Consider the following 27,353-nt stretch of genomic DNA (forward strand, 5'->3'; position numbering starts at 1 on the left):
ACTTAGTTGGCATTAAAACTTTGCTTACAATCAAGTCCTGGCTTGAACCAAAATCAAATATCTCCTAAAGGACTACCAGAAATTAGAAATCCCTTAAGTGTTGCAGGTGGAGCATTCCAACTTCCCTTTCAAATTCTCAATAGGATATTATTAATAGATTTCAATCTAAAACACCCCTAATCTATATAATCAATATTATTCATGGCAGTAAGTCTGCACCATAACCAAATGCTGTCTCAGAACCTTGCCCTCTACATACACTTCATGGATTGACATTACTGAAAATAATTTAAATTATCTTATTGCCACTATACGCCATATGCCAAGCATTCCCAGTGTCCTGTTCACCCAACAAGAGAGTTTTCTGCATACTCCTTAAATGTATGAGCAGATTAATCCCCAAAACACCATTGAGGAATTGATTCTAGGGTTATTACAAATACCAATTGCTGTATCTGTCAAAATTCTGTCAGGACACAACAGGCCACTGAAATTGATTAAATACAGGATAATTAGTAAAGGGACCAATTGCAAAGATATGAACAGAGTATGGGAAGACTATACAAATACAACAGTCCTTTGCTACAGAATTTTACTATATCTAGGTCTGAAGGGAAAATAGGTAAAAAGGAGTGACCAGAACTATAGAGATTTTGTAGTGAAGGCAGAAGGAACAAAGCTGAGGCTTTTGTCAAGAGGTGAATGTGGCTTTCAAAATCATATTTTTGCTGGTATTAAGTACTCTGACCATAGACTTTTCTTTAATTTCTATTCCTCCTTACCTTATATAGTACTGTACATACAAGTTCATATTCATGAAGCAGAAAGCAGAATGGAAAAATATAAGGATAGATCTACAAGGGAAAATGGAAAATAACCCTTTAATGATATAGGAATGTCTATGTATTTATTAACAATCAAATGTATATATAAAGATATATGCATACAGTATATGTGTGAATATATTATATTTTCATTTGATGCCATCAAAACTCAACACGTAATGTGAAAAACCATTATAACTAAATGCATCTATGAATTGGGTATCACAGCATCCAAACAAAACCTTTCAAACTTACTAAATAATGTTTCAGTTTGCTAATGCTGTTGGAATGCAATATACCATAAATTGATTGGCTTTCATAAAGGGGATATAATAAGTTACATGTTTACAGTTCTAAGGCCATGAAAATATCTGAAGTAAAGCATCCAGAGAAAGATACTTTGACTCTGAAAGAAGGCTGATGGCATCTGGGCCTTCTCTGTCAACTGGAAAGGCATGTGGCTAATATCTGCTGGTCCTTCTGTCTGGGGTATCATTGCTCTCATCTTCTGATTCCAGTATTTCTCCAAGTATCTGTGGTTCCTCACTTAGCTTCTCTGGAGCAGACTCTGGGTTTCATCTTCTCAGCTTAGCATCTCCAAATATCTGTGTCTTGGTTTCATCTGTCAGCTATGCAAGAATCTCCAAATGTCTGTGTCTGAGTTTTCTCCCAAATGTTTCCTTATGACAGCTCTTTTCAGGAGTCCTGTAAACAAATGGAGACCCACTTTGAATGAGCGGATCACATGTCCATAGGAACAATCTAATCCAAATGTCTGACCCTACAATAGGCCTGCCCTCAGAAGATTTGATTAGGATTAAGAGAAGATGGCTTTTCTCTGGTGCATAACAGTTTCAAACCAGCATAAATAAGATTTTTCCAAGTTTCTCAAAGAATACTTTGGTTTAATTGTCTTTTTAAACCTTGCCCCAAGCTGGAAAACCATGAAGAATTCTTTGAATCTAGTACTCTTGGAATCCAAACTGTTTGAAAACATTCTGCTGCTGTCATTCTAACCATAGTTGATATTGTGGCAGATTGGAGACTCCATGGACAGACCTGATCAACTGAATTCTACCTGTAAGGAACAATGCCCCAGCATTGAACTTTCAGTGATCTATTAGGTGATACTTGATATTTCTGAATTAAATGCAACTGATTTATAAATGTTGCTCATGTTTCAAACCCTTTGCTAAGTAGTTCTAAAACATCATCACCTTTAATATTTACAAAATCTCCATATAGGTATTATAATTATATTCTACTTTTACACACAGGCAGCTGAGGCTTAAAGAGATTAAATAACTGTTATAAGGTCTCACAGGTGTTGAGCAGGGAAACGAACCTTGAAACCATGTCATCTCCTTGACCTGTGCTGTCTCTACTACTACACTGCCATCTCAGGTTTGACTCTCCTCAAAGTATGCAGACATGATTTTTAACTCAAGGTTCTTAATAACTTTTGTACATAAAAAGTAATCTGCTGTTCAATTGAAAACTGCCTCCCTCACAAGCCCATTCTATTAGGACATACAAATTGTTGGTATATTTCAATCATTAGACTACATATTATGTGACTATTTGTCCCTGTTTGTCTGGAACTTGGCTGTGAAGAGCACAAGAGAGCTAAAAAACCTACTTATTATGACTTTTGTAGGGAATAAGTTAAATAGGAAACACTAAGCCAGCACTTGACTCAAAGTGATGAAAATCCTTTGCTGTGATGTTTATAAGGGATGAAATTCTGGGATCATTAAGAGAATCAAAGAATATAAGAATCAGACAGGGTCAAAACTGTGATTGAGTCCAGGTGTTTGTAAACCTCTTCCAGAGGTAACCCCTTTTAGTTATCTTGGATTCCATGCTACCAAAGATGCTCCCAGTTGACAAAAAAGTCATTTTTGTCATTTTCACTAACTGATTCCTTTAAAATAGCCTAAGTGACTTCATAATCTACAAATGAACATGAGATGAAAAGTGAACTCCTGTTTCCCATCTGTGGTAGTTAGATTCAGTTGTCAACTTGGCCAGGTGAAGGCAACTCTTTCTGTTGCTGTAGACATGAGCCAATGGTATGTGAATCTCGTCTGTTGCTGATTACATCTGCAGTCGACTAGGAGTTGTGCCTGCTGCAATGAATGATGTTGGACTTAATTGGCTGGTGCTTAAATGAGAGAGCATGATGTAGCACAGCCCAAGCAGCTTGGCATACCTCATCTCAGCACTTGCAGCTCAGCCCAGGCCTTTGGAGATGCAGAAAGGAATAACCCTGGGGAAAGTTGTAACCCAGAGGCCTGGAGAGAAGGCCAGCAGAGATTACTCTGAGCCTTTCCACATAAGAAAGTACCTCAGATGAAAGTTAGCTGCCTTTCCTCTGAAGAACTAACAAAATAAATCCCCTTTTATTAAAAGCCAATCCATCTCTGGTGTGTTGCATTCCGGCAGCTAGCAAATTAGAACACCATCAAATCCAAATGTGGAAGAACACATTCTCATGAAGATAGGAGAAAAATATATACAGAAATGAAATATTTGTAATATAACAAAATGAGCTATAGTGGAAAAAATAATAAAGTAAGAAAAGGGTAAAAGAAATTAATAGGAGGCCACTTACTATGTGGTATAAAGGGAAGTCCATAGAAGTGGTAAGAAGATACATGACTATAATCTGATAATGTGAAGAACCTATTTATGAGCATACCTTGGATGAGTGTTTCAGAAACACAGAGGGACAACTGCAAAACCGTCAACCTGCTCCTGGTATTCTAGGTAAAGAATGGAGGGGAGCATGGCTGTAATATAGCAAGCACTGAAGGGGAGAACAGTGGTCAGGAGCAGAGAGAGGAAGATCAGGGCATTCAGCGCTTGGACATCTTTGTGATAATTTTGGCTAAGTTTGCTAGCTGTCAGAATGCAAAGTACCAGAAACAGAATGGCTTTTAAAAAGGGGAATTTAATAAGTTGCTAGTTTACAACTATAAGGCCAAGAAAATGTCCTAATTAAAACAAGTCTATAGAAATGTCCATTCAAAGGCATTCATGCAGGGAAAGATACCTTGGTTCAAGAAGGCCAATGGCATTCAGGGTTTCTCTCTCAAGTGAGAAGGCACATGGTGAACACAGTCAGGGCTTCTCTCTAAGATGGAAGGGCACATGGCCAACACAGTGTCGGTCTGCTAGCTTTTTACCCTGGCTTCTGGTTTCATGAAGCTTCCCAGGAGACAGTTTCCTTCTTCATCTCTAAAGGTAGCTGGCTCATGGACTCTCTGCTTCATGGTGCCACAGCATTCTCTTATCTCTCTGAATCTCTTATTCTCCAAAATATTTCCTCTTTTATAGGGCTCCAATAAACCAATAAAGACCCACCCAAATGGGTGGAGACATGCCTCTACTTAATCCAGTCTAACAACCACTCTTGATTAAATCACATCTCCAGGGAGATGATCTGATTATAGTTCAAACATACAGCACTGAATAGGAATTAGAATAAGTGGCTGCCTTCACGAAATGGGATTAAGATTAAAATATAGCTTTTCTAAGGTACATACATCATTTCAAACCAGCACAACTAACTCGAGAAGTCAGTGGAGGGTTCAGAACTGTGGAATAATAGGACTTAAATGGCATTTTAACAGGACTGCTCTGGCTTCCTGTTGAAAACTGAGTTAACTGGGCTGATGACAGTAATGGGAGATCATTCAGAAGCTTCTGTAATAATACAAGTAGAGATGACTGTGGCTTGGTCCAGGGTGGAAACACTTGAACTGGGGAAATCTGGTCAGTTCTGATATACTTTAAAGATAGAGCCAAGAGAATTTTGCTAATTAATCAGATATGATATGAAAGATAAAGAGGACAGATATTAAATGTCATTACATGATTTTCTCTAGACTGGATTAATGCCATTTATTGGAAAAGCAAGTTGGAGTGAAACATGACTGAGAAGGTTTGTCAGGAACTCAGTTTTGCTTGAGATTCCCAGTAGACATCCAGCAAGAGATGCTAAATAGGCATATGGTTGATGGGTCTGGAATTTGGAGGAAAGAAGGGGTCAGCAGATACAAAATTAAGACTCACTCAGAAATAGAGAACATTTAGAAGCTATCAGACCTGACAGATCACCAGAAAGTGAATATAGATGAAAAAAGGATAGAGGTCAAATTGTTGATTTAGGAACACTTCAAAATTCAAAGATTATGGCAATAATGCTGAGAACAAACAGAAAGAGAAATAGAAGGAAAACATGCACGTATGATGATCTAAGAACCAAGGGTAGAAAGTATTTCTAGCAAGAGATAATGATGAACTCTCAATAGCTTCAGATAGATCAAATCAGACAAGGATTCACATCTGATTATTTGTCTTATCTACATGGTGTTCATCGGACCTTGATAAGGCCATCTTTAGGGAGTTGTAGAAGCAAAACTAATTGGACTTATCTACCACTGTTCTATATTTTGATCAGCAAGAAGTACACTTAATAATGCCAATAATGAGATTCTAGATAAGCAGAGCACTTTCTTAGGTCCCAAGAGAATGGGCCTGCCACAGCTAATCATCATATTCACTGAGATTTATGTTTATTTAGCTACAAAATGACTGAGGTTGGTGGACAGTTAGTGTGACTAGAATGGCCCCTTAATTCAATTTTAATTTTGTAGTTTCTAGGTATATCACATCACACATACATCATTTATAATATTTCAATTGTGCTTGCAGATAATCCTAAAGAGGACAGAGAGATTTCTGTTTCAGATGAAATATTGAGTTTCACAATCATATTATAATGCATATATTTTTCTTACATTTTATAATGTAAAATACTTAATAAAATTTTAAAAATAGTAAAAATAAAAGTGATATGTAACATTTAAGAAATGAATTCCAAATTTACATAAATTTAAAAATGTTTTAAAAATTATTTTTATATTATATGTCTATTGTTGAGTATTGGCAAAATACATTTTATCAAATGAAACTTATAAACACATCATTATATATCATCCATCTTTGTACATGCATTTCAAAACTTTATATCTAAACATTTATTATTTCTTATAATATCCTGAATATTTCCTATATATACAGATACTATTTTGAAATATGAATCTAAAATGGTTATATGTATGTATGTATGGTTGTTCCAGAATGTATGTGCACCATAAGAAAAGTATCTGATTTACTAAGAAATATGTTAACAAATACTATGAAGTACAGTATTTAGGGAAAACAAATCACACTTTATCTTAAAAGTCACATACTTAGTGAAAACCAAATCAACATTAGGAAGAGAACCCAAACACAAGAAAATACGAATGACAAGCATCTCATTTAGTTTAATAATCACGTCTAGAAAAAAATCAATGAAATAACTTACAAATTCAGAATGTGCATTTGCAATTTTAAAAACTGAGTGACTGTTGCAAATTTAAAAATGTTAAATAAGTACTTGTATTGACTAATTTCTCTAAACTTCTAGAATTATCAATGATGTGATGTTATTTGTTTATCATATGTTCAGAATATGCAGCATATTGATTCATTATGGACACCAATTTTCCCCCTCTTAGGTGAGATTCTTTGTAGCCAGGGAGATGGGCAATCACACCATGACTCAGTTAATCCTGGTGGGCTTCACCACAGATCCTGTGATGCAGTTGGTACTGTTTGGGGTGCTCCTTGGCATATACTCTGTGATAATGGTAGGAAACACCACTCTAATTTGGTTGTACTGCATTGACTCCAGACTCCACACACACATATATTTTCTCATTGGAAATCTGGCTTTTCTGGATCTCTGGTATACCTCTGTGTGCACCCCAAATATCTTAGTGACCTGCAGCTCTGAAGATAAGAACATCTCCTTTGCTGGCTGTGTAGCAAATTTCCTCTTCTCCACTGAGCTGGCCAATAGTGAGTTTGTTTCCTGTTGGCTGCCGTGCCTTATGACCACTATGTGGCCATCTCAAAGTCACTGCTTTATTTTCTGGCCATGTCTGTGAAGCTATGTGCATTTTTGGTGGCAGCCTCATATCTTTGTGGCTTACTAACTCTGCTGTCATCACAAAAAGAACTTTTGCTTTGAAATTCTGTAGTGACAGCATCATTGATAAATTTTTCTGTGATTTCCTTTGCCTGGTGAAGCTCGGTTGTGGCAGGAGGATGGTTACCAGGTTGCAATGATCTTCCTCCTGACCTCCCCATTATGTTCATCCTGGCCGTCTACCTCTTCATCATCATCATCTTTTTGAGGATCTGCTCCACCCAGGGCCACTTCAAATCCTCCTCCACCTGCTCCTCCCACCTGATCTCTGCCACCTTATACTATGGTTCTATTTTCTACACATACACTCACCCCCAGTCTAGCTATTCCCTGGTTAGGGACAAAATATCTTCTATATTTAACACTGTGGTGTTCCCCATGTGAACCCCATGATCTACAGTCTGAGTAATAAGGATGAAAGAGACTCTGCATAAATTCCTCAAATAAATCCTTTTTCTCTACCACTAAAAATGTGCAAGCAAAAGTTTTGCTCAGATTATTTGAAACTCGAGCAAAAGTCATTTGTACCATCATGAGCCAGGACTCTTTTAAAGTTAAAGAATTTCCCACCCTGACATATGTCATTTCAGTAGATATAAGAAAAGAAAATAAAGGCAACCTCACAGATAAAAATCTAATATAAAACATAACAATTTGGAATGAATTACATGTTATTTACAAACAAACTAAAATAAAAAAGAACTCTCCTTTAAAAACAAAGTAAAAGAACAGTGCATTCTCTTTAACATAAGCAGAATTTTATAGACTAATACACATTATAAATAACTATACAATAACTTCCTAAATATAGGAAAAATAATTTGAATTAATTTATCAAATTTTCCTAGGATTTAAACTAGAGACCATTCTTACTTTCTATTCCCATTGGAGAACTTTAAGAATATTTTTATATGTGGTAATCCCCCTGAGCTTCAACACAGAGATCCATTGGCACCTAGGGATCAACTTGGTGTAAAATCAATTCAGAAAGCATGATCTCACCTATGTATTTATCTCTTACATATGTTTTTCCATTAAAGAAAAATTAGTAAAGCGCATATAGATTTTATTGTTCTGAATCAGTCTATAGGCTTACAGTTTACTTTTTAAAAGTAACTTAATGAATTTTTGTCATTCAAATTGTGATATTTTGAGCACCAAAATACAGTTATTATTATAAAATAGATAATAATTATTATGAAGTAATCAAGGAAAGAAACAAAAGTTTATGTGTACATGTTATTCAAAAGAAAAATGTTCTATAGAGAATGCAAACAGGTAGTGATTTTAAGAGGTTACGTATAATTTTTATTTCTTTTTTAATGTGAGGCAATGTTAATATAATTAATGTTTATAAAGGATAAACATGATCATGTGTCCATCTGTGTAAGCACTGTTAGCTATGTTCATTCTGTTAGCAATGTAATTTCAGAAAAGTAGGAATGCTACACAGAACCAGGAATGACCACTTAGCATGGAACGCCTTATGCATTGCTCTGAACAGTGGTACCTGGAGATGCATAAATTATCAGCTTTTGCCCACATTAAACTATGGGAAATCCAATAGAAGCAGTGGTATTCTAAAATGCTTGATTTATTCAAATGTTCTAAAAAGGAACACTGCTTATGCTGACTCAGGTGTTTTCTAAAACATGAGCGCTCAATAATTCTCATTACTGATATTGAAGTTCTTAGAATAACACATAATTTTTAAGTGTTAAAAAACTAAATAAGTATGCTACGATGACAGAAAAATTATTTAATATTAGCCAAAGTGAAGTAGAAAATACATCAACTGGAGAGAAATGCTGGCTACAAAAATTAAATTGATGTGACAAATTTTTATGTAAGATGTGCTATTATTATTACCCTGAAATTTAACTACAAAAAGGAAGCTCAAACTGATAGCCAGCCACTCTTATTTAATACTTTTAGGAGAAGGAACTAAGTTTCATTTTCCAGACAAAAATCAATATAAATCCAGAGACCAAAACTTTAGCTAAGCTAAATATATACTCTTATTGTTTTGTATCTGGAAAGAACATCTCAACTCTAAAATCACGTCTAAATAGTAACACCAAACCCTAATAAGAAGATAAAGAAAGGTGAGTAATAATCTTAGGGAGCCATAAAAATAAATATTAACTTAATCAGCATTTAATTAAAAATCTTAAATCAATGTCTTAAAATATATATATTTAGCAATAGGTTTTTAATCACTGTTCTGGAAGTAGGCCGTCTATAGTTTATGGCTTTAAAGCATTCAAAAACATCTGGCATATTAAGTTGAAGCTACAATATAAATAATGAGAAAATTTAATTTTTTAAATTATAAATAATAAATTTTAAAAATTAAATGAAATTTGTTTATAAGATATGTCTTTTAGATATGAGTTTTATGAATTAAATGTTACATGAATTAAAAATTTTTATGTGTGTTCATATAAAAATCTCTGGAAACTCAGTCCTTTAGAAGAAAATATGCAACTCTTGATGGTCTTTTAGAGCAGGGCCGTGAGCCAGGAGAATTTCTGGATTACAGTTATAATCCCCCACCATATACTCTGTTTTTTGCATTCACAATCAACGTTGTGTCTGAATAAAAGACAGAAGGAAGTGAAGTAACAAAGATCTATATAACTGATGCACACAAAATTGTAACTATCCAGTAAATAATTGTGTGTAAAAATTATTGTCCATGGGCCTGCTTGGCTGTGATCTATTCATTCTTTCCCAGTCTCAGTTGAATGGGAAAATTTACATGGTTAATATCCCAAACCTTCTTTCATATGAGATGTGAATGTTTAGCAGTCTTGTTTTCATTGGGCTATAGAATGTGTCCTTTCAAAAGGTATATGTTTTTCTTTGAGAGTCCTAAGAGAATATTAAGAGGTACACTGCTAAATATATGGATTACAAATAGAGATTTCCTTGGCCCATTTTGTAGCATTTGCTCATTTCCCTCTGGTGATTGGGATCAAACACACTTCTCAGTAAAGCGATCCCACTCTCAGGGCCTATAGAGTCCTAGATGGTCAGGGGCATTTCAGATTCCAACTGATGATAACATTGATGATGATGCTTTGGTCAAGAACTCTTCCCTTGGGCACATAAGCCTTCCTAATCAGTGAGCTTAAGGCTATATAGAAAGGAAATAAAATTCTAGTAGGCTATTTCATATAATAATAGAGACAGTGCAACCCTGAGTACTCTGAAGAATGAAATGAAAATGTCATTAAGCATGCAAGGATTTTATTAGGGGAAGCAACTGTGGCTGTGCAAGGAAAGTGGGGAGGAGACAGAATGGTCTAGATGTGAGAGAAGAATAAGATGCAAGTCTGACTCTCAAGTGAAGGAGAAAAGGAAGGAAGGATAGGTGAAAGCAACTGGTACCATTTTCAATCTAAGGGAAACACAAAAGTCAGCCAGAAGGCCACAAGCTAAAGACAGCTGCTATAAGAACAGTTTTGGTTTTAACAAACCAGGCCTTCCTTTGTTTTTCTGTCATACTCACTTATTGACTCTCAATATTGTTTAGGGGGAATGACTTTGTGGCAAAGGTAAAAATGAAAGTCAGCGCCCAGCAGGTAGGTCCTTTGGTCAACTTTACTCTCTGAACTTGGAGGTCTGTAAGGCTCATCCTCCTGGCCACTATAGGGATCATGTCTACTTCACACCCTTAGTTTCTTGAGATGTATATTCTTGATAAAGAAAGATGACTTCATATATAGGCTAGCATTTTAAAACATATAGCATATCTTGGAGAACACCTCAACAGTTATGACTGAGCCTTTTTCTAACTATTTCATTATTCCATGAAACCTATTTTTTTCTGGATTATAGGCTGATAATAAAACCAATATTTTCTGTATACAGGAATCTAGTGCATCCTTTCATCCAGTTAATGCGTGGTAGGATACCATTTTGATGAATAAGGCATTATAAAGTATACATCTAGAAATTAAGACAGGAAAAATGAAGAAGAAAATGGATATATAAAGCAAACACAATGAGAAAAATATTCCTGTTCCTAGAGGAAAGAGGAAAATCAATGCCCCAGCATTTTTGGATTAATAGAACTAGTCTAACCTAGTAAGCTTACTTCTTATGGGTCAGCGATCCTCCCAGAAAATGATGGTATATCAGAGGCACAGAGGTGGTGTAGTGCAAAAACCAGGAATTAGGCGGCAGGCCTCTGGGAACATTCTGCAAAATTATAACAGGCCGAGACTAAGGGTCCATAGTTTCAGGAAGCAAGTAATTTATTGGCTCATGTGCATGGAGCTCAGCCAAGTCAACTCAAAAGTCTCGCCCTGAACAAAAGGCAACCTTAGTTTTATAGACAGTATTACATGCTACAGACAAGTTAAACTTAATATGGAGACTAGCAATATTAAAGGAAAAGCAATTGGTCAGTTTAAGGCACAGAGCGGGTTACAGAGCAGATGAGCTGTTAGAGGAGGGGTCTCCATCCCAGGAATGTGTCTTATTTCACTTGCTTGCAGTTTCACCTGTTCCTGTAGATCAGGAGAGGGGGTCTTTATCCCAGGAATGTGTCTTATCTCACTTGTCTGCAGTTTCACCCATTTCTGGAGGTCAGGAGAAGGGGTCTGGGGATTTTCTACAGAAAAGGCAGCTGAATAAGAAAAAGAAGGGGTGAAACTTGTTTGCTACAGTGGCTTACTTTGTAGGAACTTTGGATACTGTGCAGTGGAGGTGACCAAATCAACCTTGATGAGTAGAATCCATGTGGTAGAGTCCATACCAAGATATGGCCATTTTGCATCGGGCCCAGTGAACGTGAACTTTGTGTCTGTGGAAAGAGATTGAATGATATGCATAGAAGATGTCATCCCATCCACCTGATTAGTGGAAACCTCCCTACATATGCACGTGTGGATGGAAGTATGTCCATATATTTGAATACATAATATTTGGGGCATCTTCCAACTCTGTCAATGATTTTGTATATTGAGTAAAATGTGTCAGTCTTTCAGAATCCTCAAGTAAACCAGTAACATCAGCGTGCATTGCTTATCCATCAAAGACTACAACTGCTTAAAGCTAATTTGAGCCTCTTTCAGTTGTAAACTTGTTGTTATTCCACTCAAGTCACACAGAACTATAGCTTCTGCATTATATGATGAATGAGAACATTCTCCCTGTCTGTTGTCTCCTGTACTTGAATACCATCAACATCAGGAAAACAGCTCACCAAATTAAAGGGGATTGCACAAACACATACCAAGTTACTACTGTCAATTCTGTACATATGTATCATTCAATCACGTGTTTGAAGAAAACACTAACCTCTGCACTTCCCTAAGGTTTGATTTTGTTCATTATGTTGGCAAAGTATTTCTAGAGGGAAAAATATTCAGTAATTCCATGTAAACCTTCAGACAAAAATTATCTTCATTCTAGGGTATTTTGATTTAATACAAAGTAGAAGCATATGCAATACATCTGGGTTCCAAATAATTAAATTTTATTGGACTCTCTCTATGATTGTTCAAGTATTCTTCTCACCATGGGATGGGTTTTAAGTGAATGTAAAAAAAAATGAGTTTTTCAGATCTGGCAAATATACCCAAGCCCCCCTTGCCAAGCATTTTGAGGGCTTCTGTAGTGATAGAAGAACAAGTAATAATAAGAATTTTTTTATGAAAATAAGGGGACAGCAGTAAGGTGTTAGAAAATATGTGCAAGTGGAAGTAAAGATCAGAAATATGAATGTTGAAATTCCTATGAATATTTACACTAAAATTTTATTTTTGATCTTTTTGTGAATGTGCATATTACAGAAAAAGCTATTAAGCTCATACTAATAGAAGCTTATTTAGAAGCTTAACTAAATTCCAACTTCTGAGCTTCTAGCTACTCACAATAATCCTTAACATGCAGTGTTATTGGGAGTATTGGACAAAAAATCTACTAAAGATTTGATATATGCCAATATAGAATGGTAACTCTCTTCATAAATTCTTCTGGTAAAATAAAACAATCATTAGGTCTAGAATAAGTGAAGTTTATTTGTTTGTGTGTTTGAAATTACTCCAATTGTTCTTATTTCCCCTAGAGGGGTTATATATGATGCTGTTCCTTGAAAGAGAGTACTGTGGAGTGCCCATTATCTGAGAGAGAGGTCACTTTTTACATTGATACACAGTCCTAAAAGAGTCAGGATATTTTTATAGCATAAGCAACTCTTAAACACTTTGGCAAATATTATGTTAAAGTAAAAGACAGAGTTAAAGAGCTATTTTCTTCATACACAATTTGATCTTTATAAAGGAATTTTGAGGGGATACTGACAGATTGGATTATAAACCTCAGGGAAAAAAAGTTTACTTAGTCATAATCCATTCCTGTTAGTCTGAACCCATTGTAGACAAGTTATTTTTAGAGAAGTTGTGATTCAACTGAAAGAGGTTGGGAATAAACACTAATATGAGAGGCTTTATAAAGAGAAGGCCACTTGGAGGAGTAGAAACTGGAAATCAAAAGAACAGTGAGGACATTGCCATGTAACATAAAGGTCAGGGGACATCAGTGATTACCATCTCTCCAGAATGCTACTGACTGAGGAAGGAGCAAGGCTTTCAGCTCAGAAAATGTCAGAGAGAATTTCATGTTATTTAAGGCAAAACACTATTTTGACATTTAGTTTAGCACCCAGGAAACTAAGACAGACACCTTACTTAAAATAAATATTTTAAAATCCTGATCACATTTTCAGTAGTCTAACCAGTCTATACTTCCTCCAAAAACAATATAGTTTGTTTATCAAACTTCAACATCAAAACAAATACAAAAATTAATCTAATTCCATTTATTTCTCTCTAAGAACTCCCCCAAAAGCAAGAGGGTAAATTTTGAGGCGAGCCTAGTACTGAAAAGAGGCAAAATACCATCAGGGAGAATATCAACAATTCAATATTTTAGGTTTAAATTATTTTGCAGCATGACACAATAATAACAATTAAAGAGTGGTTTACACACTAGTTCATTATTTTCAGTATAATATATTTAATTTAAATATTGTGAGGCTTAAAAATGTACTTCTAAGGCAATAATTTGGAAAGTTCAAAGCGAATGTTCAGCAAGAAGAAAAATGATATTTCATCTCCATACTGTTTTTCTGAAAGCCTCTTTGACATCTTTGTTCCTCACACTGTAGATGAGAGGGTTGAGTAATGGATTCACCACAGTGTAGAACAGGGCAGCCACTTTATCTCTCTGTAGGGAGTAGGTGGAGCTTGGTCTTGAATACATGAAGAGCATGGACCCATAGAGCATGACTGAGATCAGGTGGGAAGCACAGTGGAGAAGGCTTTGCACCTCCCAGAGGCAGAATGGATCCTCAGGATAGCTAGGAGGATGCTGAAGTAGGAAATGAGGATGGCAAGGATGCTGGACAGTACTGTGAAGCCCACCATACCTAGAAGGACTTTTTCATAGATCTGGGTGTCTGAACAGGACATTTTCACCAGTGGTGGGACATCACAGAAGAAGTGATCAATGATATTTTGACCACAGAATTTCAGGCGGAAAGTGTTGGCAGTATGAGCGATGGCATTCAAGAAACCTCCTGTGTAAGCCCCAGCAACAAGGCCAGTACAGAGAGAATTGGTCATGGTACCTAAATAGAGTAAAGGGTTACAAATTGCCACGTAGCGGTCATAAGCCATGACTGCTAGGAGATAGCATTCAGTGTAGGCTACAGCACAGGAGAAGAAGAACTGGGCCCCACATCCTTCCAAAGACATATGTTTATCTTCAGAGACACAAGTGGCCAGGATTCTGGGGGTATACACAGATGTGTACCAGAAGTCCAGGAAAGATAGACTGCCAATGAAAAAATACATGGGTGTGTGCAGGCAAGAATCAATCCAGATTAAGATAACAAGGGTTATGTTCCCTGACAAAGTTAGCAAGTAGAGGATCAGAAATATTCCAAATAGAATCAGCTGCAACTGGGGGTCTGATGTGAAGCCCAGCAAGATGAATTCAGTTAGGAATGTATGATTTCCCACTTCCATGTCTACAGAGAAAAAAGCCTGATTGAGATTACAAGCAAAAAAATGAGTTTATCCATGCAACAGTTAAACAAGGACATCAATTAATTCAACAGTTACAAAGAAGCTTAATTTTTATTGCTCAAAGAATTATAGAAATTTAGTCACTGAAGCTATTGAAAGTTACTAACACATTACTAAAGTTACATGATTGAGTAAAGAAGACATACATGAAAACACCAGCTCCAAATTTGTCATAGTGAGAACTCATAAAATCTCAGCATTGTTCACATAATTTACATTCTTAAGTGCCTGGCACTTCTGATATTTATATAATACCCATATTGTGCTAACACTCCTGCTGTTATTTGTAATGTGGCAAAATTACATATTACTCAAAGGGGCCAGTTACTATTATTTTACTCTTAACCAACTTTATTCATCACCACAACCATTAAGGCAGAAATTATGATTTTCTACTTAATTAATGAAACAGAAAACAGAGAGCTTAAATAACTTTCAAGTTCACTGGTCTGGAAAGAAAACATCACATGTTGGAACTCAGAATTTTCTCAATGAAGAGGTCATGCTTTTTAACTTCTGTTATAAGTGTATAATTTTCTCACTTGTTCTCCTAACAAAGGCAAAGATGTAGCCTTCTATGGTGAAAACCCAAATTTCTTTACTTTTTAAAAACAGCTTTAAAAATATTCATTTTGAGATAAAGTAAGTGGTGTGTTTTTCTTTCCAGTAATTGGTGTGGAATTCATATGCATGGTTAGTGCATTTTTTGCTACCATGCATGCTGAATATTGGGACGAGAACACAAATCCTTCAAAGATTATGTCCTTAAGTCCAAAGCTCCCCAGAGAAGATAAGAGGGTGGCATCCATTTGTAAATATTACCATTAACAAATTAGAGTCATGATCTCAGTAGCCAAGTGACATCCTCTCTGATTATAATGGCAGTAGGAGGAAGCTGAAACCAAGGAAGGATTGAGAGTTGTTTAATGTTTAAAACATTTAACTTTGAGTTGTAGCTAAACTGCCAACAGAAGTCCTTTACTTGAGATGTAGTATAATTGCTTGTTTGGAAGAAACATGTGGGTGTAATTTTTCAAATCAACCTGCAAATGTTCAGAGACATTGCAAGTTGAATAATGGCACTGAGTAAAACAGCCCAAAATCTGGAAGGCCAATCTATTTCTCTGACTCTTAGTATGAGTAATATCTACTCATTAACATAGAATACAGATGCCATAGCAGATACCCAAGGTTCTTTACAAGCTGCTTTCAGCTTACTTTTACAACTTTCTGTTTCACTACTTTTATCTTTATCCACTCAGCATTTCAATGAAACTACATGACACACATTATCAATTTCTCTATAATAATCTCAGACATTTTCGGAGATTCATAGTTAGACACATAGCACCATTCTTTTGTATTCTAAAATATTTTTTTGGAACTCTCCAGCCTCAAATCAGGTTATCTTGACAAAAATTATTCTTTTAAACATCATGTGCTAAATGTGTTATAAAGTCACTGCCTCAATGTTTACTCAGACTGTTCTTTATCACTTATATATTGGTTTTTGCACTCAATGTTTAGACTTAAACATACTGGTGGTGTATCATGTTTTCTACACGGAAAGTCATAGCTGGGACTCATTTAAATTAAATATGATTTGGGCAAAAAATTGGTATATCTGGATAGAACCAACTACTATTCTTCCCTTTTTGTCTCTAAAAAGAGTAACAATGGGTAAAGTACATTTTCTGGATTACTGTTCAGAAAGTCTCCCTGGAATAAGAAACATTAATATGAGATCTGAAATATGAGATGCATTGATCTCTCATTGTAGGAGAGAGGGAAGATCAGACACTTCAGAAGAAAAAGTATTTATCTGTCTTTCATGTGGGAAAACAGCCTGGTAAGCTCAGGGACCTAACAAAGATTAAATAAAAATAAGGTGGTGCAAGGTGTCATTGATGAGCCAGAAGGGACACCAAATCAAGGCATTCATAAGAAGTCATATTGAGGATTTTCATCTTTAAACCAACATGAATGAAGACATTACCATGATGGGGGGGGTGACATTAACAGATATACTTAACTATCTTGTAAAATACATCATAAATATAAGAATAGATAACCTTAAATGTGAAAATATGGTGTTGGAAAACCAATTAATAATACTTTTGTATGCCTATATCTATGCATGCATAGGAAGTTATCACTGTCTTTTTTGAAGTAAACAACTGAATGTATTGAAAACAACAACATTCCTCCTCCTTCAAAATCTGCATACTTACCAGTTGTTTACCTAAAAGTCAATCACTTGAACTTGTGCATATCCTCTAACCTTTGTATTCCTTGACTTTTTATCTTCAAATGTCAATGAATGGCCTTAACAGTTTGGAAATATGGTGCTCTTTAAGAACCTGAAAAAAGCAAAGAAGGTCCCATCAAAATGCACATCTGTATAAACATAGCACTTTAGAGTATTTACAAATTCCCGGAAATATACCCAGGAAATTTCTGCTAAAGATACATTAAAAATCCTACAACTGGAAGATGCCTAAACTTCTTTCCAGTATTAAAATTCTATAATTTTAAGAGATGTGAAACAAATATATCAAAAGCAACATGTTCAAAACTTAATTCCTGCATTTCACTTCCAAAAATTGATCTACTTCCCTACTCAGGTCTCTTTAAAATTCCATGAATTCCTGGCACCCTTATCTTCATAATATATCCTGAATCTAATCAATACTGAGCACCTTCACTGCTACTATTCCATCCAAACACTGTTACTTTTGATAAGCATATTGCAATAATCTCCTAACGACTACACTCTTCTCCCTTTCTACTTCCAGCCTGCAGCCTTTTTTTAAAAATAAAATCAGGTCATATTTCCTGTACTTATAAAAATGGAAAGAGCTCCCATTTTACTGGAAGCTAATACCAAATTCCACAAAATGGCCTTTCATTCCTCCTTTAGTGACCCTCCATTAACCGACCATCCTCATCATCTAACACACTTACCCTCATTCACTCCTCTTCAGACTTGCATGCTTCCTTGCTGTTTCTCAAAAATTCTAACTTCGTCCCAGTATTAGAGATTTTGAACTGTCTCTACCCACTGACTGGCACATTATTTCCCCATATAATGCATGGCTCACTCCCATCTCCTTTAAGATCCTTTCACTGACCATTTTCTCAATTATGCCTATCTTAATCATCTGTTTATATTGTTACATACCCCATCCTTACTATTTTAGTCAGAGGTTGCTGCATTTCCCATTCCCCACACCTATTATCTTTTCCAACTCTTGTTTATAATGTTAATTGCTACTTTTTTCAGACAGGAATGCAAATTCTACAAGGGCAGAATGAAGTATTTTCTTTACTGCTTAACCTCCAGAATAATGAACAGTTTCTTAGTAAATAATTTGTAATCCATAAAAAGTATTGGATGAATAAATGGATAGCTACCTTCATATTTTGAAACTGTTTATCCCAAAACACTTTCCACTTCTAAGCTAGCTCAAAATATTCAGGAAAAAAGTTGTATCCAGGTGGACCTTCTTTATAACATAAGACTTCTAAGAAGAAAGGGTTAAAAAAAGAAAAGGGAGAGAGAAGGTTCATTTCCCAAACCTCAAATCATCTTGAATTTGAAACAATTTCAATTCATTTGGAAATGTGATGAAAGGAGAATAAATATCTGAGTCAATCATGTTAAAGCATCCCATATAAATGGAATCTCAAGATGTGTCTCCCTGTAGCAACACCATTTTTACTAAGAGTAATCTAAATTCTCCTCCTTTGGAAAAAGTAATTGGTCCCACTGGCACATGAAAATAAAGAACAGGGAGTGAAAAGATTATCTACTGCTAACCTGGACAGCCTGGACAGTACAGAATAATCACTGTTAGAGTCAAATTAAGATCCTTGTTTTCTTTTCTGTGGGAGTGAATATATGAGGAACCCAGTGAATTTCCAATTCTAGATGTGGACCAGATACACCATTGGCTTGTACCCTTTTTTTAGGAAGGAGCATATGAGCATGTGAGTGAAGGTGTGTGCATACATGTGCTTGCATGTGTGTGTGTTTGTATATGTGTATGTTCAGCACAGGAGTGATCCTTTGAGGGCAAGACCAGGTTATGCATTCCCATCCCTAATTTCAGCTCAGGGTACAGAGAGCTCAAAATGTTTAGCTACCCCTGATCTTAGGTACCTACCCTTGTTGAGAAAGGCAATGCCCTGGAAATGAATATCTTTTCCCTCTCCTCTGATGTTTTGCCTGCCTTTGCTGCACATGATATGTGTATTTCCCCAAAGGTCCTTTGGGATTCCTTCCAAACAGCCCCCAGAAATATTTACCTCCATCTCCAAAGACTCATTTATAATTCCTCATTCTCCATGGACTTAAATGGAATTCATCTGCAGTTTGGTATGTTATATCAATTAGGATATAATGAAATAAGGGGAATTTTATTAATTTCATGAGTCAAAACATAAATAGGAAGTGTGGCTGTAATAGGAGTTTTCTGAATTTGTACTAGGTAGATATTCTAAAATATGTCATGTACACCAGAAAATTTTTCATTTTATAAACTTTTCTCTGTCCAGGTTAGCCACCTGTTTTTTCCATCAGTAAACTCCAACCCATACTTGGAAATCAGCAATAGGTTCATTTTATATTGGTACAAACTCATTTTTGTATGTAAAACTATTACTACAATTAGGAAATATGCTATATCATACTAAAATTTGTTTTCCAAATTAATCATAACATTAACATATATTAAAATGAGAAAGAAAAGAAAGAAAAACATCCATAAAACCTTAGTTGTTATACATCACTGCTTCACCCAGTAGAAATTTCCAATCTGAATATTCCCTTAGATTTAATATTTTTTAAAAATCTATCTGTCAATCTATGCCATCTATGTCATCTATATGTCTTGCTATATTTTTAACATTGATTCTTTAATTTTGGATTCATGACTTTACCCTTTATTTAATATTGTATTCTTATATTTTGAATCAGAATTATGGTAAAGTAAAAATTATTCATAAAAGCAAAGAGGATTGAAATAAGTAAATTTTAGTTCCCTTCATATTTTAGGGCTGTTCAATGCTGAAGACCCAGAATCAAAAAAACAAGGCTCACTTTTAATTGGCTGCTGCCAAGTTTAAATAAAATCATCTCTAGAAACATACTGCCTCATATGCTTTTATTAATTCAATGAGACTTTTTATAGATGAGAGCACAGATTTGAGAAAGAACTTGGAAAAATTAGGGGTTTAAAACTAAGTATTGCATATCTATGATTTCATACTTTTATCATCTTAGAAATTCCTCCCTCAGATATATTTGCATTAACCCCCAAGGATTTCCAAATGTACCCATATATAATGCCCATTGTTTCTTATTTTATCATATAGAAATTGTCACTCTTAATTGTAATGTTTTTACAGAAGCTATGCAATTGCATTGAAGGTGCCCCCAGAAGAAGAAATAAGAGAGAAAATATATTCAATTAAACAATGGCAGAAAATTCCCAAATTTAATGAATATACACATTTAAGAAGTCCAATGTATTTAAAGAGGAAAAATACTAAGAGACAGATTCCCAGCCAGTAGTCACACTGACAAATGCAAGGACAAGGTTAGAGTTCTGAAAGGTGTAGGAAAAACAACATCATATTCAAAGGTGTCTCAATAAGATTAAGCGCCAATTTTTTATTAGAAAACTTGAAGGCAAGGAGGTTTTGGGATGAAATATTTAAAATCCAGATTGAAAGCAATTGCTAACCAAGAATTTTATATGCTATGTACGTCATTTTAAAATGAGGGAAAGATTAAGATATTCTCAGGCAAACAAAAGACAAGGAAGTTCCTCACCACCAGACCTGACAAATGATCAATGCTTAAGAGAGTTCAGAAGACTGAAAGGAAAGGCACTTAATAGTGGATTGAAGTGGCATAAAGAAATAAAAGCCTTTTGTAAAGTTAACTTTAAGGGTAAATATAAATGACAGTACAATTTTATTACATTTTTTGGTAATTGTACTTTTAACTTCTTATAGATTCTAAAGTGCAAGTGCATAAAAAGTTACGATAAATCAAATATAATTTGTAAGACATACAACAAAAAAGTAGGGGGAAGGTAGGGTATGAAAGTGTATGTGTATGATATTGAAGGTAAGTTATAACAAATTAATGTGATCATTTTAAACTTATGATATTAAAGTTAAGATACATGGTAACCACAATGATAATATATGAAAAATATATACAGAAGAAAATGAGAAGTGTCTATAAATGGTACACTCAAACATCAGATAAATATGGAAGCAAGCATTCATCGAAGAATTAAGGGACAAATCAAAAAGTATAAGAGTTAAAACGTGCTACCAGCCCCAGGAGTACACAAAACTTCCAACCTCTGAAATGGTGAGACATATGTAGTACTTATCATAACAGCTGATAAACTAAGATGAAATCTCATAAAATTAATATTTCTAAAATCAAATTTCCAATATTGAAACAATATCATGTGCTCTTCTTACACAATATAGTTTGATTGCCGAGCTTCAAAATCAAACAACATACAAGCAAAATGATTTTTTATTCCTCTTATCTCTGCCCAATTTCAAAACCCAGTATTTAAGATTTAAAATATTTTACATTAAAACGAAATAAAAACAATGAAAGAGATATTTACTCCATATTTCATTATTTTGTGCATAATTTGCAAATTTAATTGAAATCTTACAATGTTTGCAAATATATCTACAGGTTGAGAATATGGAAAATGCAATAAGAATGCTCAGCAAACAGATCAGTTATGACATTTCATCTTTGTGGTTGCAGAGTCTGTATTGCTTTTCTGAAAGCCTCTTTGATATCCTTGTTCCTCATGGTATAGATGGGAGGGTTGAGCAATGGGTTCAACATGGTGTAGAACAAGGCAGCTCCTTTGTCACCTGCCAAGGAATAAGAAAAGCTAGGTTTTGAATATATGAAAAGCATGGGCCCATAGAAGAGGGTGACAGATGAAGTGGGAAAACAGGTGGCAAAGGCCTTGCACTTTCCAGATGCAAAGTGGATCCTCAGGATAGCCAGGAGAATGTTGAAACAGAAAATCAGGATGGCAAATATGCTGGACAGTACTGTGAAATCCACCAACCCAGGAGGACTTTTTGTAGACCTGGGTATCTGTGTAGGACATTTTTATCAATGGTGGGACTACACATAAGAAATGGTCAATGATATTTTTACCACAAAATTTCAGGTAGAAAGTGTTGACATTCAAGAAACCTCCAAAATGTGAGGCAAAAATGAGGCCAGTACATAGAGACCTGGACATTTTACCTGAATAGAGTAGTGGGCTACAGATTGCAACATGGTGGTCATATGCCATGACTTCTAGGAGATAGCACCCAGTATAAGCTACAACACAGGGAAAGAAGAACTGGGCTCTACATCCAGCCAAGGGCATACGTTTATCTTCAGAGACACAAATGGCCAGGATCTTGCAGGTGTACACAGATGTATACTGGAAATCCAGGAAAGTCAGGTTACCAATGAAAAAGTACATGGGTGTGTAGGCAAGAATCAGTGTGAGTTAAAATTACCATGGTCATGTCTCCTGATAAGGCTACCAAGTAGAAGATCATAAATATTCCAAATAGAATGAGCTGTAACTGGGAATCTGAGGTGAAGCCCAGCAAGATGAATTCAGTCAGGATGGTGCGATTTTCCATGTCCATGTCCTCAGAGGAGAAAACCTGATTGATATCATGAGAAAAAACAATTTGATGATTTATATTGCAAGGGCATCAGTTAAATCAACTAATATTTAGAGGCTTATGAATTTTCATTACTTATTACCTAGAACTGTAGCGCATTCATGGGAGAGGTGACTCATACTGAGGCCTCTTATCTTGCCTATGTGTGCTTTCATCCATCCTTGGGTCCTGGGAGACTTTGCAAAGAGGAAGTGGCCTGAGTAAACAAGTAAGCTTGTCCACACCAATGAGCAGTTGCATCACTTATAGTTCATTTTCTTCTTGTTGCAGGTGTTGGTACTGGTATTTCCATACAGCCAGGACCTTTGCCATGGCTTGTTTTTCCACTAAGCCTGCAACAGAGCATTGCGAACTGCCTACTAGGAGTGGCAGGAGACATGGAATGAAGATGCATATGCCTAGCAGGCCTAGGAAACCACAGTGGTTTTTACCACTTCCCCAGAATAAATAGTGTGGAGACATGCCTGGCCCTGAAGGGGTCATGGGGACAAGGAGCAAACTTATGAGGGTGAGGAACATGATGGCAGTTACAGAGTACCCATGTAGAAAGGATCTCACCAGATTAAAGTCTTGGGGAAGAACTCCAAGCATCCTGCTTCTAAGAGGGCTAAGGCTGCTAAATGAAGAACAAATGCAAAGGACAAGAAAAAGGTAATAAGTGCACAGACCCAGCAGGTCGGGATGTCCATGTGTCAATCCCTCAATCTTTGGCCATGTGTAGATCGGTCAGCTTCGAGGGTGACTAAAGTAGGATTCAGAGGTCTCCTCAAGCTCTGGGCATGCATTGATTAGTTGCTTCCAGTGAGCTACAGCAGGGAAACGATGGTTACAAAGCTCTCAGTCATGGGCTGGTCAACTTATCTTGGCTGCAATGGATAAGGGCATAGTGGCTTCCAGAGAATGATGTATATCAGGTGTTCAGGATGAGGGGTGAACTCCCAGGGGTCATCTGTGTGGCCCTCTTGACTCAAGAGTGGTGAATCCATGGGATGATCTTCACAACTCTGACAGGTGTTTGGGTTGCAAAACAACATGGTAAGGTCCTCTCCATTGAGGCTGGAGGGAAGTTTTTTCCAGTCCTTCATCCATACTAAATCCTTGGGTTCAAATTCATATATGGGAGAGGGTAGGTGCTGAAAGGCTCAGGCACTGCTCCCAATGCTTTCCCTTTCAGCTCACATAGAATCCATCCCAGCTGAACCAAGACCCTGGTGAGGGGTGGTGGCCTTCCATATACCAATTCAAGGGAGATAAATCTATTTTCTTTATTGGGGCAGATCTAATTTTAAACAGAGCTATAGGGAGCACCTGTACTAGGTCTGTTTTGTTTCTTGGCAGATTTTCTTCAATTGTCCACTTAGAATTTGATTCATCAGTTCCACCTTTCCACAGCTTTGAGGTTGATAGGCAGTGTGGAGCTTCCAAATTAACTGCAAGCCTTCTGCTAGCTTTTGGAGGGTCTTGGCTACAAAATCAGGGCCACTGTCAGAGCCAATGGTAAACAATATTCTGTACTGAAGAATGATGTCTTTTAGGAGGGGTCAGACCACCTCTCAGGTTTTTTTCCAAGCAGGTGGGTTATGCTTCTACCCAAAATGAGAAGGTGCAGATGAATACCAGGAGATAGTGATATTCCTGGGCCCATGGCAGCTCTGTGAAATCTACCTGTAAATCTATGAACAGACTTAGATCTGTTAACTGGTTGTTAAGACCTCCATCCTGACACTGGGCTGCTTGGCATTGTTTCTCTGACAGGTGACACACCTCTTACATGCTAGCTTCACCTGAGAGGGGAACTTGGGTATGTAAAGGTGGTGAGTGCCCAAACTAGCAGTGAGGACCTTTTCCCTCAAATGAATTTAATAGAGAACATTTTTTCTATTCTAGGGGCCAGGTTAGGATTTCAGGGATGGCAATATTTCTGTTGTGCAGGATGGACCATTCATCATGACATTTCTTCCCTTTCCTCCCGAGGCACTCACCTTCTTACTTGGAATAGCTTGTCTTTTCTTTCCACCACTGTAATGGGTGGAGGATGAGGAGAACAAAGAGCAGTTTGTGCTCTGAAGGGAACACCAGCTGTCCCGTGTGCCACTTGCTTGGCAGCTGAGTCCACCTTGTGGTTGCTTTTTGCAGTTATGGAGTTTCTCTTCTGGTGGCCATGGCAGTGGATGACAACCACAGCAGACTGCCTCCATTAAGACCAGGATTTCTGGCCCGTGCTTGATATGCTTTCCCCTTGCCATTATTGGCCCTCACTCTTTGTGCACATTTAGTGTTGTGAATGCATATTTTGAGTTAATGTATATATTGGCTTCTTTTCCTGCCACTAACTACAGTCCCTGGGTGAGTGCTATGAGCTAGGCCTTTTGGGCAGATGTTCCTAAGGGTAGGGCCTCTGCTTCTAGTATGCCTACTAGGGTGACAATTGCATACCCAGCATAACATATTCCATCTTTTACCATACTGCTTCTATCGGTGAAGTGTTCAATGCCAGGACATTTTAACAGTTGGTCTTTCAGGTCTGGATGACTGGAGTAGACTTCATCCAGAGTCTCTATGCAGTTGTATTTTGGAGGCCCAGACCTGACTTGTAGCATAGTGGTGAGGTTAAGGGTTTAGCAGGTGCCAAGGTGCAAGTTTGGGGATTCACAGAGTGGCATGGTACTTGGTGAGTCTTGCGTTTGACAACCAGAGGTGTCCCCTTTTGCTACATAAGGCTGGTGACTGAATGGGGAGCCAGCACAGTCAGTTTCTGCCCAAATGTGAGCTTTCCAGCCTCATGAACTAGGAGGGTGGTGGCTCTTAAGCAGGATGACCATCTTAGTGCTACATTGTCCAATTGCCTGGGGAGATAAGCTATAGGCCTTTTCCATGATCCAAGGATCTGCATTAAGATCCCAATAGCTGTCTCTTCCCACTCATGGCTGAACAGGGTGAAGGGCTTTTCTAAGTCCAGAAGGCTTAGACTCAGGGCTTGTGTGAGTGCCATCTTTAGACACTGGAAGATGTGCTCTTGTTCCACCACCCATGGGAATTTGTCTTTGTCACCCCCCCTTTGTGACTTCATAGAGGGGTCTCACTTAGGAGTGCATAGTTCGGGATCCAGGCTCTGCACAACCTGGTTGCCCCAAGAAACTCTCTGACCTGTTTTCTGGAAGTTGGTGTGATGATGTCACAAACTACTCATTTGTGTTCCATTCCCAGGCTCTGGGTCCCTTGCTGTAGGTAGAAACTCAGATATTTGATTTGCTGCTGCAGATTTGGGCCTTCTTCTGAGATACACGGTAACTTCATCCCTCACTCACAGTCACTGAGGGATTCTGCAGCAAGCAGGAGGTCATCTGTGTATTGTAGCAATCACAGGTACTTTCTCTAGCACTTGCCCAAAAATAGTGGGGGAATTATTGAACCACTGAGGACTGTTTTCTGTTTCTCACAGAGGATCTTTCCCATTCAAAGATGAATATTTCCTGGCTGACTGGGGCTACCCAGATGCAGAAGATGGCATCCTTCAAGTCCAAGCATGAGAACCATCTGGCTTTCTCAGGAATCAGGCTGAGGAGGGTATGTGGGTTAGGAACCATGGTGTGAATGGTTTCTGTAGCTGCATTGACTGCCAACAGGTCTTGGACAGGGTGAAATTCCCCTGTTTGAGTATTTTTCATGGGTAGGAGTGGGGTGTTCCACAGGGAGTTGTATGGCCAGATGATCTGGTAGGATTCCCGTTGCACTAAATGGCTTTGGATCCCTTCAAGGGCTTTATGGAGGATCAGGTACTGTCTCAGTGCCACCGGATATCCCATGGACTTCAGGGCAATCATCACCAGGGTGCAGTGTTTTGCTAAGCCCAGCAGGTTGTGCTCAACCTAGACACTTGGAATGTCAGGAAATGGCAGGTTAGGGCAGACCTCCCTTCCTGCTTTAGGCTCTTCATGCAACCCCCACTCTTCACCCACTGATGTGGTTAGAAACAGGATTTTTTGTGGGTCATCAATTTTTAAAGAGGCTTCTCCTTCATGGCCAAAAGCAATCTGTGCATGCAACTTTCTGAGGAAGTTCCTTCCTAGTAGTGACAGTGGGCATTCAGGAATATACAGGAACTGGTATGATGCAGAGTAGCCCCCAATGTTGAACTCTCTGACCTTCAGGAATGGCTTCTTTTGCACTATACTGATGGCACCCACTATGTCTATTGTATGGCTAGAAAATGAGCAAGCATCTCCCAGGGGCTGGGTTATCCCTGAGTGTTCAGCACCAGTATCTACCATGAAGTCCATTGCTTGGCCCCCCAGTTTCACTCTGAACATGGGTTCCAAGGGGCCTAAAAATATAGAACCCAGTCTGTTCTAATCAGAGAGCTCATAGATAACTACAGTGATGGTGTTGGGATCCAGATGAGGACTGGAGCCTGTGTCCCGTTTTCCCCTGAGTGTTGATGAGGCAGTCTTATTGGGACACTTTCCAATGCCACTCTTCCTTACATTAAGCACACTGGTCCCTTCCCAAGGGCACTTGGGCTCACTGAGTTGTGCTCAACCAGGGCCCTTGGTCTTGCTTTTCAAAGGCAGCAGGTATTATTTCTGCTTTTACCCTGAATTCTCATATTTTCCTTGGCCCCCACTTTGTCATGGCTTG

The 27,353-nt window shown here is 37.3% G+C and overlaps 2 pseudogenes across 1 annotated transcript; both read right to left on the minus strand.

The window, feature by feature from the left end:
- Positions 1-13,989: 13,989 nt before the first annotated feature.
- LOC143649290 (olfactory receptor 9G4-like) lies at positions 13,990-14,927 on the minus strand (annotated as a pseudogene).
- Positions 14,928-21,684: 6,757 nt separating this feature from the next.
- Positions 21,685-23,840, minus strand: LOC143649725 (olfactory receptor 9G4-like; annotated as a pseudogene). Its single transcript, XR_013159150.1, has 2 exons — positions 22,798-23,840; positions 21,685-22,694 (listed from the first exon to the last, which is right to left on the minus strand). The product of XR_013159150.1 is annotated as an olfactory receptor 9G4-like (transcript).
- Positions 23,841-27,353: the final 3,513 nt, after the last annotated feature.

Source organism: Tamandua tetradactyla, chromosome 11 (genome assembly GCF_023851605.1).
Source record: "Tamandua tetradactyla isolate mTamTet1 chromosome 11, mTamTet1.pri, whole genome shotgun sequence".
Taxonomy (NCBI): domain Eukaryota; kingdom Metazoa; phylum Chordata; class Mammalia; order Pilosa; family Myrmecophagidae; genus Tamandua; species Tamandua tetradactyla.